Source organism: Salvia splendens, chromosome 7, assembly GCF_004379255.2.
Source record: "Salvia splendens isolate huo1 chromosome 7, SspV2, whole genome shotgun sequence".
Lineage (NCBI taxonomy): Eukaryota > Viridiplantae > Streptophyta > Magnoliopsida > Lamiales > Lamiaceae > Salvia > Salvia splendens.
The window spans coordinates 20,946,853-20,963,064 of record NC_056038.1 but is presented as its reverse complement, the minus strand read 5'-3'; the positions used below and the strand labels follow the sequence as shown (position 1 = coordinate 20,963,064).

At 31.7% G+C, this 16,212-nt stretch overlaps 1 long non-coding RNA gene across 19 annotated transcripts; it reads left to right on the top strand.

Moving 5' to 3' along the window:
- Positions 1–3,699: 3,699 nt before the first annotated feature.
- LOC121811556 lies at positions 3,700–10,015 on the top strand. Of its 19 annotated transcripts, none has more exons than XR_006052686.1 (11): positions 3,700–4,019; positions 4,107–4,490; positions 4,779–5,194; positions 5,823–5,906; positions 6,035–6,154; positions 6,246–6,618; positions 7,520–7,615; positions 8,026–8,165; positions 9,333–9,427; positions 9,524–9,574; positions 9,990–10,015. It is a non-coding gene; the product is annotated as an uncharacterized LOC121811556 (long non-coding RNA). The 19 variants fall into 19 exon arrangements; XR_006052682.1 differs by having other exon boundaries at positions 9,524–9,585; XR_006052689.1 differs by having other exon boundaries at positions 9,333–9,452; positions 9,524–9,585.
- The last annotated feature ends 6,197 nt before the right edge of the window (positions 10,016–16,212 follow it).

Below are 16,212 nucleotides of genomic sequence, written 5' to 3'. Positions count from 1 at the left end.
TTCCTCAATCATGTCCTGCACTTTACTTGTCCTACAATGGCTTTTTTAATTGGAGCCTCTTCATGTTTCTTTTACGTATGAGTATGAAAGTAGACATATATAATTGCCACTATCACATGAATCAAAAAGATAATATTGATTGAATTTGCATTCAACTATGACTTGTCATTAATATAATTCGAATTAATAAACTTTATATGCATTTACTTAAACTTTTAATATATATTTAGAATATTAATAACAAATATATGGTACATAGAATATAATTCACTTCATCTTCTTCAAAACCATTCACTTCCCCATTATTATTATGATAATAACAAAAAACTTTTTGACTTCTCTAAATTTATGATATGTAATCAATTATTTTAATTTATAATATCATAATGACACTTCTGTTATTTTCTTCAAAACTTCCCTTTTATATATGTATAGATAGATATAGATGACTTGGGATCAACATAAAATATATCAGAGCAAACGCATATTATAATGAACATAGACTCGAGTTTAAGTTGTAGCGAATGGTTCAAGAATGAATGACATTATGTATGGATACATAATGCACTCCACGTTATACTATTAAAAGCTTGTCATCTCTGCTCAACATACCCTATCATCGTTGCCGCTCAACCTGTACAATTTTATTTTTCAGAAAAGAAACTTTAAGCCATAATTGATTAACGCAACATTTTATTTTAAAACGGCCCGAGAAACACTAAAATAGTTCATACGTAAAATTCTACTTTAGTCTAAGTTCTTTTAACATATATCATATCTAAACATACTTTAACACAGAATGTGGCCATATTCCACGACAGTCACTGGACTGGCCAACTTGAAGGATGACGCCTGACTAGTCTGAGCATGGACCTGAATTCGGTAGTAACATAATTTATCTAGTTGGTATGCTCCCCTTTGCTAGTCAAACAGATAGACAATGCTCAAGACAAAACATGACATTACATAACTTATATAATGCCATTTTCTCATAAAACATACATGAAACGTAGCTCGTATTTAGGAAGAAAGCCCACAGTAATATAGGATTAGTAAAACCCACCTCATTTACTTAAATCCTTAATTGAATTTTCTCTTCGGTCTTAACTTTCTTGTCGGTATAGCCCTTTTAAAACAATGATAACATGCTGACTAGACTCAATAAAATATTTAACTTAATTAGAATGCATGCTTGTTCATTTTATTTCTTAATCTTTTCTTAGGGAGCTTTTAAGATTCTTTTACATGAATTAAATTAGGGTTTAATTATTTGCATTAACTTAATTTGTCTTCTATGAGTTATTGAATAATCCAACATATTAAACAATTTGACACCAAATTATTTATAACTAGTCCACCTAAAGTCAGCCCACTATTAATTAAATTAATCTAGAACAAAGAATTTAAAAGTTTAAAATTAGGGTTTAATTATTTGCATCAACTCAGTTACTATAATTTAAAAATCAGCCCACCAATTATTGAAAAATTGCCCACTTAAAGTGGGCCATAATTTATTGATTTATTCAACTTATTTCAACACATGGGAACGGATCCTCCGCTATTTGAAAAAACCCAGCATAATATGTTGTGCATTAAACGCACATGAAATGGAATGAAACGCAGACATATAAGTTAATTCCATTTTCAACCCCTTTCCCTTTTATTATGCTTTAGGTAAATATTAATACAAATTGCCCACCATACAGAGGGAAGCCCAATAATCATTATCTCTTTCATAGTATAATACACGTATACAACGTAATATTTTAATAAAAGATATTTTCAAATTTCTTATAATTAATTGCTAAAAACTGATTTCTTTTATTTATATATTATAAAAATATATTAGAATTGTAATAAAACAAAGTATATCATAAAAATACATACTAAGGAGTATTATTATATAAAAATATTATTCTATATGTAAAGAATTATTATTCAACATGATAATCAATAATTAAAATTTCTGTTTAAGTACAAATCTATAAATCAAGTTGATTTTATTTTTTAGAAAATTAAAATAAGATGATTTTTACGTGATGAATAAGGTGTAAATAACTAAAGTATACTTCGTATGGGTCATCTTCTATTGCTCATATCATCATAATCTAAAATAAAGACCAAATCTTCACCATTAGATTTCAAAATGAGAGGATGAGATTAAATCTTACGAATTTTAATAAATAGTAGACAAAATATCAACAAAAGAGTAAGATCGTCATTCTATTATCATATCATAATTTTGGTGTTTTTTTATATTAACATAGTGTATTACAAATATCAACACAATGACATGAGTATTTCAACACAAGTACACGAAAATATCAACACTGTTTTATTGAGATCTTACATGCATTATGTTGAGATTTTACATGCATTATGTTGAGATTTTACATGCATTATGTTGAGATTTTACATACATTATATTGAGATTTTTTGATGTATTTGTTGATAAAAATCTGTTTATCAACATATACGAAAATCTGAAATAAAAACCATCAAATTCTATCATCCGAACGTCGCCGGAACATATGCAATTGAGATCTCGTTAGAATCCTTATAAAATTACCTTTAAATTGATATTTTTTGCGAAAAAATAATTTAAATCGAGCGAGTTACGTAAATTTAAAGTTTTGGGATAATTTTAATAAGAGAAAAATTGACATTAATACCCTTTAATTTTATTTAATAATTATTTAAATGTAAAATATAATCTACTTGACATTATATCAACCACTAGATCTCCTAATCTAATGGTTAAAAATTAGTCTTAATTTTGGATTGGTAATTACTTAGCAATTGATCACATTCTCCTGCTTCATATATTGATAAAATTTAACTAAAAATATATTATTGCATCTTCTTAAGATGCTAATTGATTCACCATGATCCTATTATATTAATCTGGTTTTTTTTCGTGCAAAAGTCATTGTATTCTAATTTGTAAAAATTAACTTGACATATAGAAATTATTAATACAAATGTTTATTATTGATATGCAGGATATTTTTTTTAACTTATAAGAGAATATTTTTTCTTTGTGGTGCTTCTTTTATGGTAGTATTAGTATATGGAGTATTTATATATTACAATAACACTTAGTTTTTAATAATTACACCTATTCCATGCAATAAAACTAAGTACGTATTACTACTATTATATCTTAAATATTACTATTATAAAAGAAGTATTGTATAAAGAAGTACTTCATCCGTTCCACGGTAGTTGAGTTATTTCATTTTCTGCACTCGTTTTGGAAAAATAATAATAAATAGTTAAAGTGAAGAAAAAAATAAAGTAAGAGAGACTATAACATAAGAAGAGTCTTATCTACGTTATGCTCTCTCTTACTTTACTATTTTTCTACTTTAACTATTTATGATAATTTTTCTAAAACGAGTGCAGAAAAAAAATGACTCAACTACCGCGGAACGGAGGGAGTATTCAACATAAAAATTAAAAATTATTTTATTAATATATTTTATAAATATATCAAAAAATCAAATCAGTTTTAAGTAATTAGTGATAAAAATAAAAAAACCAACTTTTGTAAAAAATGATACGTGTACTATACGGAGTGTACTATACGGAGTATGAAAGAGGTCGTGCTGTATGGTGGGCCATGGGGTTGGAATGCAATTTGTATTAATATTTGCCTAGACCATAAAAGGGAAAAGGGAAAATGGATTGAAAATGAAGATAACTTGTATGTCTGCGTTTTACTCCATTTCCTCTGCGTTTAATGCACAGCATATTGTGCTGTGTTTTTATAGAAATCAGAGGATTCGTTCCGTTCAACACACCCATCAAGGAATTAATCCCAGCCCAAATAAATTACCCTTTCTCTCTAAAATTCTTTTTCGATTTGAATTCCCCCAAATTAGAATTCCCGTTAGAAAAAAGCATCACTCCCATTAACCGCCTCACTGTCTAGTCTCGATTTCTCCGGCTGCGACAACGCCTCCGATTCCGGCTGCTCATCGTGGCTCCAGGCGCCGCCGACGTCGAAGCAATCTCCGGTAACTTTTTTCTCGCTGAATTTGCTTTTAGTTGTATGTTTATTTTAGTTTTGTGGAAATGGAGTTTTACATGGGTTTGCGAAACAGGTTTAGTTCCCAGCGGCGCGTTACTGAGTAGTAGTGTTGGGGGCGAAGTTGTAGTTTGTGATAATGCGTGCAAATTAAGCAACAAAAAATGGGTGTAGGTGATTAGGTGTATTATGGAGTTTTAATTTGTTAAATTTCTTGGCGGTATTGTCCTTTTCCCTTGTTTATTTGTATTTTCCTGCTATTTTGTGTTCCTTTTTGGAATTTCACTGTCTTTGTTGCATGTCAGTGTTTATTTAAATCGACGAGGCGGGATACACCGTAGACCTCCTCACGGACTCACCGTCTGATTTCGGTGCCGCCGATTCTCTCCGAGCGGCTCTCCAGAATCCACCAAGCAGTCGTTGCAGCGGTGGACTGCCGTGGACTTCTCGGCCTAACTAAGTTGTTTCCATTAATTTTCCAGTTTATAAATTTTATCTCCCTGTTTGGCTAGATATGTTAGGGAGTTAGATCTGGGTCATGATATATGGGCTCTCATCTTGATTTGTGAAGCTATTAAACTTATTGTGATGTCCAAACATTTTTGGGTTGAAAGAGAAGGTCATCGCTTGTTTATTTGTAGATTGGTGTTATTCCTTTGAGCATTTCTCTTAGAATTTGGTCTCAGCCATTTTGCAAGCTAGACCCACTGACTGACTCTATTTCTCTCTCGATTTTGATGGTGAAAAGTTGTGTGATGCTGGAACTGTAGTTTGTTGGGAACTCTGCAGAGGTTAAATCTTCAATTTCTTGGCTTGTTGTATTAGGGATGTACTCGTAGAAATTAATAGGGTTGTTCTAAAAGTTGATGTTTATGTTACAGATATTGTTATTGGTATTTATACTTCGGAATGCACATGTTGGAATTACACGATTATTGCAGGTTGACATGGAAAAATATGCAAGGAATCTTCCTCTTCACCTTATTGCAGTGATTATGGATTGGGAAATGGACAAATCCACATTCAAGTATTTGCTATGTGGAATTCTTCTCTTGCATTCCATGTTTCATCTTGCCTCTCGGGTGCCCAAAATTGAACAGCTTATCGGAAGTCAAACTGTATTATCTATCATCGTATCAAGCAGACGACACCGGTCTAATTTTTGTTAGTTTTCAAAAGCCCTATATTACACTTATAATTGGATTTGTGTGCTGATTGATGCAAGATGACAAACATACATGGATTGAAAGAATTTTTTTATTTTGACTTGGTTACTTTATTAGCGACATGTATTCTCTTATAGTGGTTTTTTCCACTGCATCATGTAACAGTACCTTTGTTTTCACTTTCCTTCTTTTTGCTTTAGGAAACTATTGTAATATGGAGGTTTAAAAGTATCTTAACAAGTTTTTTTTCTAGTTATCCTGACAACCTTTCTGCTTAATTTCCTCTAGTTTTAGGTATGTGCAGTTGCTAATGTTTTTGCATAAACCACAACTTCCTAAGCTCATAAACTCACCCATAAAATGCGCTACTTAATGTTGTGTAGGTATTTTAGTTCCACCTCTCCAGTGCCCTTTTGGTCTTTAACCTTTAATAACTATGATTCACAGCTTATCTTCATATTGATCCTAGCTCTTTCTTAATTTATCTTTGTTGTTTATTGTACTTGAAAATTATTGACATTCTCAACTTTTGGCATCATACTTGTTACGTGTGTCATGATATGGTTATATTTGTATACATCCTTTGTATCCCCCTTAATTCATATATCATCATATGTTTTCTTCAGATATTGCTTGATGATGTGAAGATATCAGAACAACTGATTGACCTGGTCTTCTATCTGCTAGTTCTACTTGGTCCATACAGACATGTCAGTATTCATTTCCTTGAAATTTTAGTTCTTTCCTCTGTTGTTTGTAGATATGTACTTACTACTTCGTATCCACGAATATCACACCATACCCAATGGCATGGTTCTTCTTCATTCGGCTCTGGTAGCTTGTATTATAAAATTGTTTCTCCACACTACCAAGAGGTTGCTTAAGCATTGACTGCATATTACAAGGTAGCAATCCAGGATTTGGTGAAAACTAAGAACATTAAATTACTTGTTTAATGGTATAAATCTTCCTACTCCATCATCTTGATTGTTGTTATTTCAAAGTGTTATCAAGTAATGTTGTGGCTGAGTAAGTGGAGTTGGTGGCAGGTGGACATATTCATAGAGGCAGAATTTGCTGCTGTTTGTGTAGATGTCAAGTTTCTGCAGACCAACGATTCATTTGGAAGTGCTTTCCCTACCACTGAAGAGACCTTGAATCACATCTGCCAGAGTGTGATTCTTCTCTTCAATTTCTACAGTCCTTGTGTCAGCAAAAGTTGTTCCGGGAATGCATTGTGAATAACAAGATTTTATCCTTTCATCTGATTAGAGTTTTCACTGCCTGAAAGCATTGACATTTCTTTAAAATGTCAAATGTGGTGAATACATGTTTCTGCTCCAGGGAACTTGAGCTGGAATTTCTATTTTGCATACATGTTTCTGCTCCAGGGACTTCATTTATTTCTGTCCAAGTGAGATAGTAAGAGATTCCATAATCAGCTTGATTTGCTTATGTGGCTGCAGCTTTATCTGATGTATGTTGATGTATGTCCTAGGATTTGTTTGTTACATTTGGGCTTGGGTGAAAAAGTTGATGTTTGATACGTGGGAATGTAATTCCTTGTCTCCCAATAGTATAGCACATTTGGTCGATGTGGTTTAAGTGGGTAAAGGGTATTATTGAGGGTCCCACTATGTTGTGAAAAAATGTGGTTTTTTTTGATAAATGTGTCATTGGAAGTTTGAAATATAACTAGAGTGTGTTCATGAACCAAAATGGAAAGTGCTAAATTTTAGGGGACACCAGACATAGTAATTGTGCTATAGTACTGGGGGACGGATAAAGTAATTGTTACACTAGAGAATGATTATACAATGTTGGGCAGTCAATTATTTTTAAGCTAGATTAGTACTGTGAATTAGCATATTACAAGTTCTATTAATAGCATTTATAACTTTATCCCACTAGAGAACTAAAATCTCACACTTCTGAATTCTTTCTTCATTCCTGTTTACTTTCTCTTTTCCTTTTCCCTTTTTGTTTCTTTATTATTTATTTTCTTCCTTGTGACATGTTTATTAATTCAGTAGTAGTGTGGCAATGTAGTCGTTCTTATTCTGGTTTAGGCCGTCATGAACTTAAAATTATTGGGCTTAGACAATATTTCCTCATACATGGCTGCTATCTCTCACCTAAAATCTAAAGCTTTATCTATTGTGAGTGCACTTTCCAATTAAGATTAGTGGATTTATGCCTTTGAATAATACAACTGCTGCTGGTAAAGTTAGCACCCCTTACAATTTTTATGTGCTTGTGCTTGGTGTGGTTGTGTAAACCGGCCATTATTTCTTTGAAGTAAATGTATTTTTTTCTGCTGCAGCTGTTGCACCTTTGTGAAGCTGAAAGTGTATCCTACCTGGAAGAGGTGGCCAGCAAAACATCAACTCAGGATGTGGCAAAGTCTGTTGGACTCAAGGTATTGGTTTCTAAAGTGAAAGCATCATTCAGTTCTGGTCCTAACTCTCAGAGAGATACATGTGTCATTGCATATATAATAGAAAAAGAATTCCCAGACCCTTTAGATCTATTGTTACAATAACATTGAATAACCAGCAAGTTTTGTACTTTGAAAATGAAACTAAAATTATCTTAAATGTGCTGCAGAAATTTTACACACGAGAAAACCCAAATCCGACATTTCAAACTTTTTCTTGTTTGTAGTATTACCCAGTCGCAGTTCGGTCTATAACAAATGTTTATAGTATTTCCTATACAATAAGCATTGCAATATCTGCACTTTGAGTAGATTTGCCTTCTATACATATGCAGTTGTCAATTTGTCATTTTGTCTTACTTGGTGGTATCATGGGCATTTGTTTTGTATAGGTTCTTGCGTTGCTAAAAAAATGTTTAATGCTCCCTCTGAGGCAAGCTACCCGAAGGGGCAACTGGAACTTAATGCAATGCGCTTGGCAGATGTCTTGTCAGATGATTCAAATTTTCTGTCATTCATCATGATAAACTTTGTAAGCTTTCCATCAGTACAACTAATTTTAAAATTTTAGAGTGCTATGGATTCCATGCCATGGTTTCTTTGCTATTCATGATTGAAGGTCGAAAGACTCGAAGCATGACATCTGAGTTTCTTAGAAAATGTCCTTGCCTATTTGAACACACCAATGATGTGCTTGAAGAGATATTTTGATCAAATTGCTGGTTTTAACAAATGGGTGTTAATTTTATGAAAAGTAACTTTTAAATGAAAGGTGAGAGTTTTGAGCACCTGCAATAACCTAGATATTTGTGTATTTTGCATGTCACTTGCAAGTAAATTTGCAAGTATAGTGTGCCTGTGGATCTAGTGGCAAATTATGAACTCAAACCTAACCAACTAGTTTTTTGAATATGCTGGTATCTTGTGATATGTAATAATGAGGTCTTCCCAAACTGTTGTTGCTATGTTCACAAGTCACTTAGCACATACAATGAATTTGCAAGTTTACCAGTACAATATTTTTGTCATTTTAATCATCAAATCGAAAAACTTCCACGAACTGTTCAAGCGACATCATTTCCTCATTTGGCTTTGGTCACTGCAATCAGATACAAATGATTAGTAAGAAGAGTTTCAGCTATTTGTCAATGTATGATGGTTAATTATTTATTTTGTTTGACGTTTCATGTCCTCAAGTATAATGAAAATAGGTATGCCATACCATACACATCAATTCTTTTAATTTATCAATTGTTATAATCTTTTCTCATGGAAATTTTACATTTTTTTTTCTGACACAAAAAATGCGTTCCTTTAGAGGGAAGCTTTTGCTGCAATCTTCTTTTCCCTCATGAAGAGTTTGTATCTGGCTATTGCTCGTCTGACCTTCTAGTTTCTAAAGAGGATGCACTATTAGACTATGAATTATATACATCCACCACGATAATTCATATTTCACCAAATCAGTCAGTTACAACTATTGCATTGTCTGAAACTCCCTAAGTCATCAATGTATATAACACATTAAATTTGAATTTACCCCTTGTAGTGTACCTCGTTCCTCTTATGCTCATCGGAGAACGTCTTTGTTGATTAAAGTGATTGCAAACCTTCATTGCTTTGTCCCGATGCATGCCAGGGTAAATGATTTAGTAATTTTGTATTATTTAGCAACTAATAACTTTTGTTTCAATCCCAGATGAGAAGGATCTGTCAACAAGTTCGTTCGGTTCATATGGAAGGACTATCAGAAACTGTCAGATGGATTCTTCTCTCTACTTCAAAGCTGACAAAGTATCCACAATTAGCAAGAACTTATGTATTCCTGCTTCTAATACACTATTGCATGTAGTAGTACATATCTATATTCTAATACACCATTGCATGTAGGTTCATTATTAAGTCATGATTTTTGAATGAAGATGATGTACAACTGCTGAGGTAATTTCAATGTATGCTTTCCTTCCATGCTGATATCGGGCATTAATTATTTGTTTGTCCTATCTTTCTTAGTTTACAATTTAGGTAATGAAACATTCTAGCACATGGTCATTATGCTGCTTCTTATATTTATTTAATAAACCTGCTTCACTCAACACATTTATTCATTATGTGCATTTTGTAGATAGGTAATCTTCTTCGTGGGTTATTTATAAGTCATTTTGTGTCCCGGATCGTTCGTGCTGCATCTGAAGATCATTTAGTCCATGTAAAACCTCTCATGCTTAACCTATGGATATCATTCATCTTTTTCCATAAAATGTTAAGTGCATCTGTTTTTGGGGTCTTAATAGAAATGATCTTTACCTTAGCACATATATATTTTATCACTAACCATTTTTTATATTACCTTTAGGACTAGCTTCCTATATTGAACTCTCGCCCAGATGAAAAAAAGAGTAGCCCAATGCTACATATTTTTTGTAAGAGATCATCTCATGTATCTTTTCTTGTGATGTTGTAATTACCTTTTCTAGTGATGTAAGACAAACTTACACTTGATAATAGAAAACAAAAGATATTTTTATGATATAAAACGTTTCCTTCCTTTCGCTTAAGATTTGAAAATCATGTAAATAAAAACCACGTTTAAATAACACTTAATTTGCTCAGGGTCTTACATGATATGCAAATGATTTTACACTGTTTTTGTAGGGCATAAGCTTCATAAAAAGGAGTTTTAATGCAGAAAAGGAAGGTAGGAAGGTAACTATCTTGTAAAGATGACAGGAAAGATGGCACTATATATTTAAAGAAAACAATGTAATTGATCAATCAAAAGAATGTCGCAAAGTTTCGAAGATGATCTAAATTGATAGAGTAATTTTTTTGTTCTGCTAAAGATATACTGGTAGAGGTTTGTTTTCAGCATTTTGGTATGTCAGCAGGTAGTTTTACAAGCAAGTAGTTTTCCCATACGTATTCGAGGATTCTGGTAACTCTACATCAAATCCTAGTCTTTGAGGATTCTGGTAAGTTTTTTTTACTTCTCATCTTATTTGGGTGTTATTCAACTTGTATATACTCAACTTGTGATTTTTCCTACTTATACATGAGAGCCGGCTGCTATTTATTCTCATCTTCTGTGGCTGAATGTTAATTTTATAGAGAATTTAATGTTTATTTCTCTTTGTAACTGCATGTTATTATTGAGAAGTCATTTCTGAAAGTTGCTGTCATGGTTCCCTTTAATATTGCATCTCCCTTTTTTTAATGAACTTTAACGCATCAAACCCACCAATAGATAACCAAGGGATAATTAGCTTCATAAATATCCGAAAAGGCCCTAGTTGAGAACAATGACCAAGACTTCCGCTGTGCAAGGGCCTCCAAAACCCCAGCATTTACTTCACTGATATGAACAAATGATCACATAAAGAAAATATCATAGAAACATCACTCTAATCGTGAATGAAACACATCACTAAGTATGTACTTCCACTTCACTGATGTGAAACAAAATAGATAACTATAAGCAAATATCACAGGAGACTTCACTCTAACTTCTAACCTTGCGAACCACATCACTATAACACATAAACTTACTTCACTGATTGTAACAAAATAGATCACTATAAGAAAATATCAAAGAGATTCAACTAACCTTGGAACAAGTACTTTAAGCATGTACTCTTACTTCACTGATGTTACAAAATAGATCACTATAACCAAATATACAGAAACATCACTATAACTGTGGAAAATATCAATCTAAGATGTATTCCATGGTTTAGAGTGATATGTATGTGTTTATCCTTGCTTTAGAGTGTTATAAGTTATAAGTGCAAATTAGATAAAGATGTCAAATTGCAAATGCCTAAATTGCAACATATTCAAACAAATAAATTGCAAGTATTTGAATTCGAAAACACTCATCTAAATTTCGATTATTTTATAAATGAACCAATCTCAACTTCTAAAATATTTTTCCTTTTTTTGTTTGCTTTACCAGCAAATTCAACAAATACGGTAAAAGTCATCAATAAAAAGACCCAGAAAGTGCATTAGCCAAAGGCAGAATGCAAGATCGCTAATACTCCGTATAAGAAGACATCTGCGGCAAAATTTGATCAGTAGATTCCCATCATTCCTTTTGCTTCCCCACTCTTTATTCAAGCAAGGCAGGCTATTATTTTGAACAAATACCTAGCTCTGAAATCAGTTAACGTCGTATATCCACTTCTCCGCGTTGCTCGTGTGTAGTTAACCAGCTCCTCCTGTTTGAACCACAGGTTGATTTCATCCTTGGCGGTTTCAGGGCCGTCGCTGCCAGAAATCAGAATTTTTTCATGATTTTTTTTTTCTGATATTTATTTCTATTTTCCCGAGAATCTAAATCACTGAGGAGGTGAGCCGTGAGCGGCAAGCAGGCCGGAGGAGGGTGTCGCCGGAGAGGAGGTGCAAGCTGCTCCACCACCTCTTTCGTGAGAGAAGGAGAGAGTGTGTGTTTTGTGTGAGCGTGAATAGGTGTGTATGTGAAAAAATATAAGAAAAAGTGATTCCTAAAATACCCCTATGCAGTTTTTATTAACTAAAAATGTTTACTTATTTTGGTCATTGGATTAAGATAATGAGTGGCTGAGATTTATTCTCTAGTTATACACTTAATATTATTATACTTTGATGATCTTCATATATATATATATATATATATATATATTAACACTAGAAAACAATAGAAATCATCCATATAGTAATACTAGAAAAATAATTTATTTTTATTTACAAATAAGGATTTAATGTAAAAAATAAGGATAAAATTTTAATCGAGAAAACATTACAAAGAGAATAAATGGATTAGTTTAATATTATAAATCCAAGTTGTTGTTATAATATTTTTCTCACCTCATATCAAAAATTCTGGATACGCCACTGAACAGAAAGAAGGTAGAAAAAGTTAGTGGGGGTGGGTCATACTTTTATATACTAGTTTTTAAATAAATATGAATGAGAAGAGTTAGTGGAATGTGATGTCATTACTAAAATAGTAAAAATAAATGAGACACTAAATTTTAGACGGATGAAAAGGAAAACTTGTGACACTCAATCTGAAGGTGTTGACAGCGGAAGCACAAATCTGGGAATCAGAGGTCATTAGCTCTTCTAATTAAATGAACCCACAATTTAATTCAAGCTTATATTAGAATATTAGTATCAGCAACTACAGTAATAATATAAATTACAAATTACAAGTAATCTGAGTTTCCACTTTTAAAAGGTTATTCCCCGCGCTTAAGATATAAATGTCCATTAATTAATTAATGTCTTCTATAGACTTAATTAATTAATATATTTTTAATTCCAACAATGGACTTCAGAAAACACGTTTTTATTATTCATAGAATAATGAAAATTCCAACTAGCTAGGTTCCGAATAATAAAACGAGCTCCACTTGAGGACATTATTAAACCAGAAGGACTCACACCAGACGACACGTTCCAATATAATAGCAATCCTAGCACCGCTAGATGTTAATCAACACTACCCAAATATCATGATTATTGGGTTGCGAAATCAACACCATTGATAATCAAAGTAATGCAAAAAAAAAGTAATGTATAATCACTAACGAATGTTCAATGCTAATATATTGTTAAGAAATGATATTTATCAAGACCTCGTCTTTTAGTAGATAGCATAAAAGGACATGCCTTGCTGTTAGATCCGTTCAGTGCTATACCACACAATGTCATCTGATTTCAGTTAGAAATATGCGGACTGACATTGCAACCTTTCGTGATAAATCAAAGCCTATCTGGGTTGTGAAATTGTGCTTTTTCTTTGTTTTAGAACTGACCGTGTTACCTTAAAGTGGACGACGCCCACAACCGGTCTACTAAAACAAAGACTTAGACTTGTTAAGTTTCTTATATATTTAAACATGTAAATAAACAACTGTTAAATGTAAAACATAACAATCATTATGACAAAAATAATCTATTTTATTCCTTAGAAATTAAAATAAGTGTTTTATACTCGAAATGTGATTTCTAGTATACAAAACTCTAACACAATCATGGACGGAGGAAGTATCAGTAGAATTAGTATGGAAACAATATATGTCATACTACATGATATGTCCACGACGCACTTCTAAGGATACAAAGCTCGGTTTACCGTGACTAGGAGATGTTATGAAGCGAGAAAGAAAGGGAAAAAATGTGCAACTTAACTGAAACTAGTATCTCCCCCGTGCTATGCATGGTAAATTGAAATTTTTTAAATATATATTGTTCTATTTCTATAATTTGAAATTTGTATATTTGATACTAATACAACTTAATTAAATAGAAATGTTGGTATAATAGTAAGACCCTGTTGATAAGTTAGTAATGCCTAGATATAGATATGTATATGACTATTTCCAGGTGTTTTGGTATCATAGTTAACCTATCATGTAAGCCTGTGTTATCCTCTATGACCATCCAAGCCCGCAGTTTTTCATTAAACTATAAAGATATGTATCTCACAAATTTGGTTGGATAGCATTTCTACCTCATTTTTTGTCTACCAAACAACAACGAAAAAACCCTCATTTAAGCTTATCTTGACATGAAGCTCGCATTTCTTATCTTACTCTGGCAAATCATCATATATCCCATCTTTCTTAGCAAACGAGCCCAAGTGTGAATAAAATAAAAATATTATAAACTAAATCACAATTAATAATTCTAATCTTGATTTAGAGTAATATAAGTAAAATTTTAAACCCAATTATTGCAGTTTAAGTTCAAAGCATGATTATAATATTTAAAATTATAGTAATACTCCGTTAAAACAACAAAGACACATATTAAATAGAAATATTTTGATATATACTACTTACTTCAAAAAAGATATTCACATTTTAACAATGATAGTGCAATTTAATACCAAAACACATTAATTTGAAATTATTAATATACAAATTTATAATAATTATAGAAAAATATAATTAAAAACTATATAGCAAATAAATATATAAAATATAATTACCCTTCATATTTCATCAAATTCAAAATATAATTATTTAAATTAAACATATAAATTTATTAACATGAATCCAGTTCATCGCATGAATCCATAAGTGTTTATTACATCTATATGTTCCATAAAAAAAATTCATGTGTAAACTCTTCCTCAATCATGTCCTGCACTTTACTTGTCCTACAATGGCTTTTTTAATGTGGAGCCTCTTCATGTTTCTTTACGTAGAGTATGAAAGTAGACATATATAATTGCCACTATCACATGAATCAAAAAGATAATATTGATTGAATTTGCATTCAACTATGACTTGTCATTAATATAATTCGAATTAATAAACTTTATATGCATTTACTTAACTTTTAATATATATTTAGAATATTAATAACAAATATATGGTACATAGAATATAATTCACTTCATCTTCTTCAAAACCATTCACTTCCCCATTATTATTATGATAATAACAAAAACTTTTTGACTTCTCTAAATTTATGATATGTAATCAATTATTTTAATTTATAATATCATAATGACACTTCTGTTATTTTCTTCAAAACTTCCCTTTTATATATGTATAGATAGATATAGATGACTTGGGATCAACATAAAATATATCAGAGCACACGCATATTATAATGAACATAGACTCGAGTTTAAGTTGTAGCGAATGGTTCAAGAATGAATGACATTATGTATGGATACATAATGCACTCCACGTATACTATTAAAAGCTTGTCATCTCTGCTCAACAATACCCTATCATCGTTGCGCTCAACCTGTACAATTTTTATTTTCAGAAAAGAAACTTTAAGCCATAATTGATTAACGCAACATTTTATTTTAAAACGGCCCGAGAAACACTAAAATAGTTCATACGTAAAATTCTACTTTAGTCTAAGTTCTTTTAACATATATCATATCTAAACATACTTTAACACAGAATGTGGCCATATTCCACGACAGTCACTGGACTGGCCAAACTTGAAGGATGACGCCTGACTAGTCTGAGCATGGACCTGAATTCGGTAGTAACATAATTTATCTAGTTGGTATGCTCCCCTTTGCTAGTCAAACAGATAGACAATGCTCAAGACAAAACATGACATTACATAACTTATATAATGCATTTTCTCATAAAACATACATGAAACGTAGCTCGTATTTAGGAAGAAAGCCCACAGTAATATAGGATTAGTAAAACCCACCTCATTTACTTAAATCCTTAATTGAATTTTCTCTTCGGTCTTAACTTTCTTGTCGGTATAGCCCTTTTTAAAACAATGATAACATGCTGACTAGACTCAATAAAATATTTTAACTTAATTAGAATGCATGCTTGTTCATTTTATTTCTTATCTTTTCTTAGGGAGCTTTTAAGATTCTTTTACATGAATTAATTAGGGTTTAATTATTTGCATTAACTTAATTTGTCTTCTATGAGTTATTGAATAATCCAACATATTAAACAATTTGACACCAAATTATTTATAACTAGTCCACCTAAAGTCAGCCCACTATTAATTAAATTAATCTAGAACAAAGAATTTAAAAGTTTAAAATTAGGGTTTAATTATTTGCATCAACTCAGTTACTATAATTTAAAAATCAG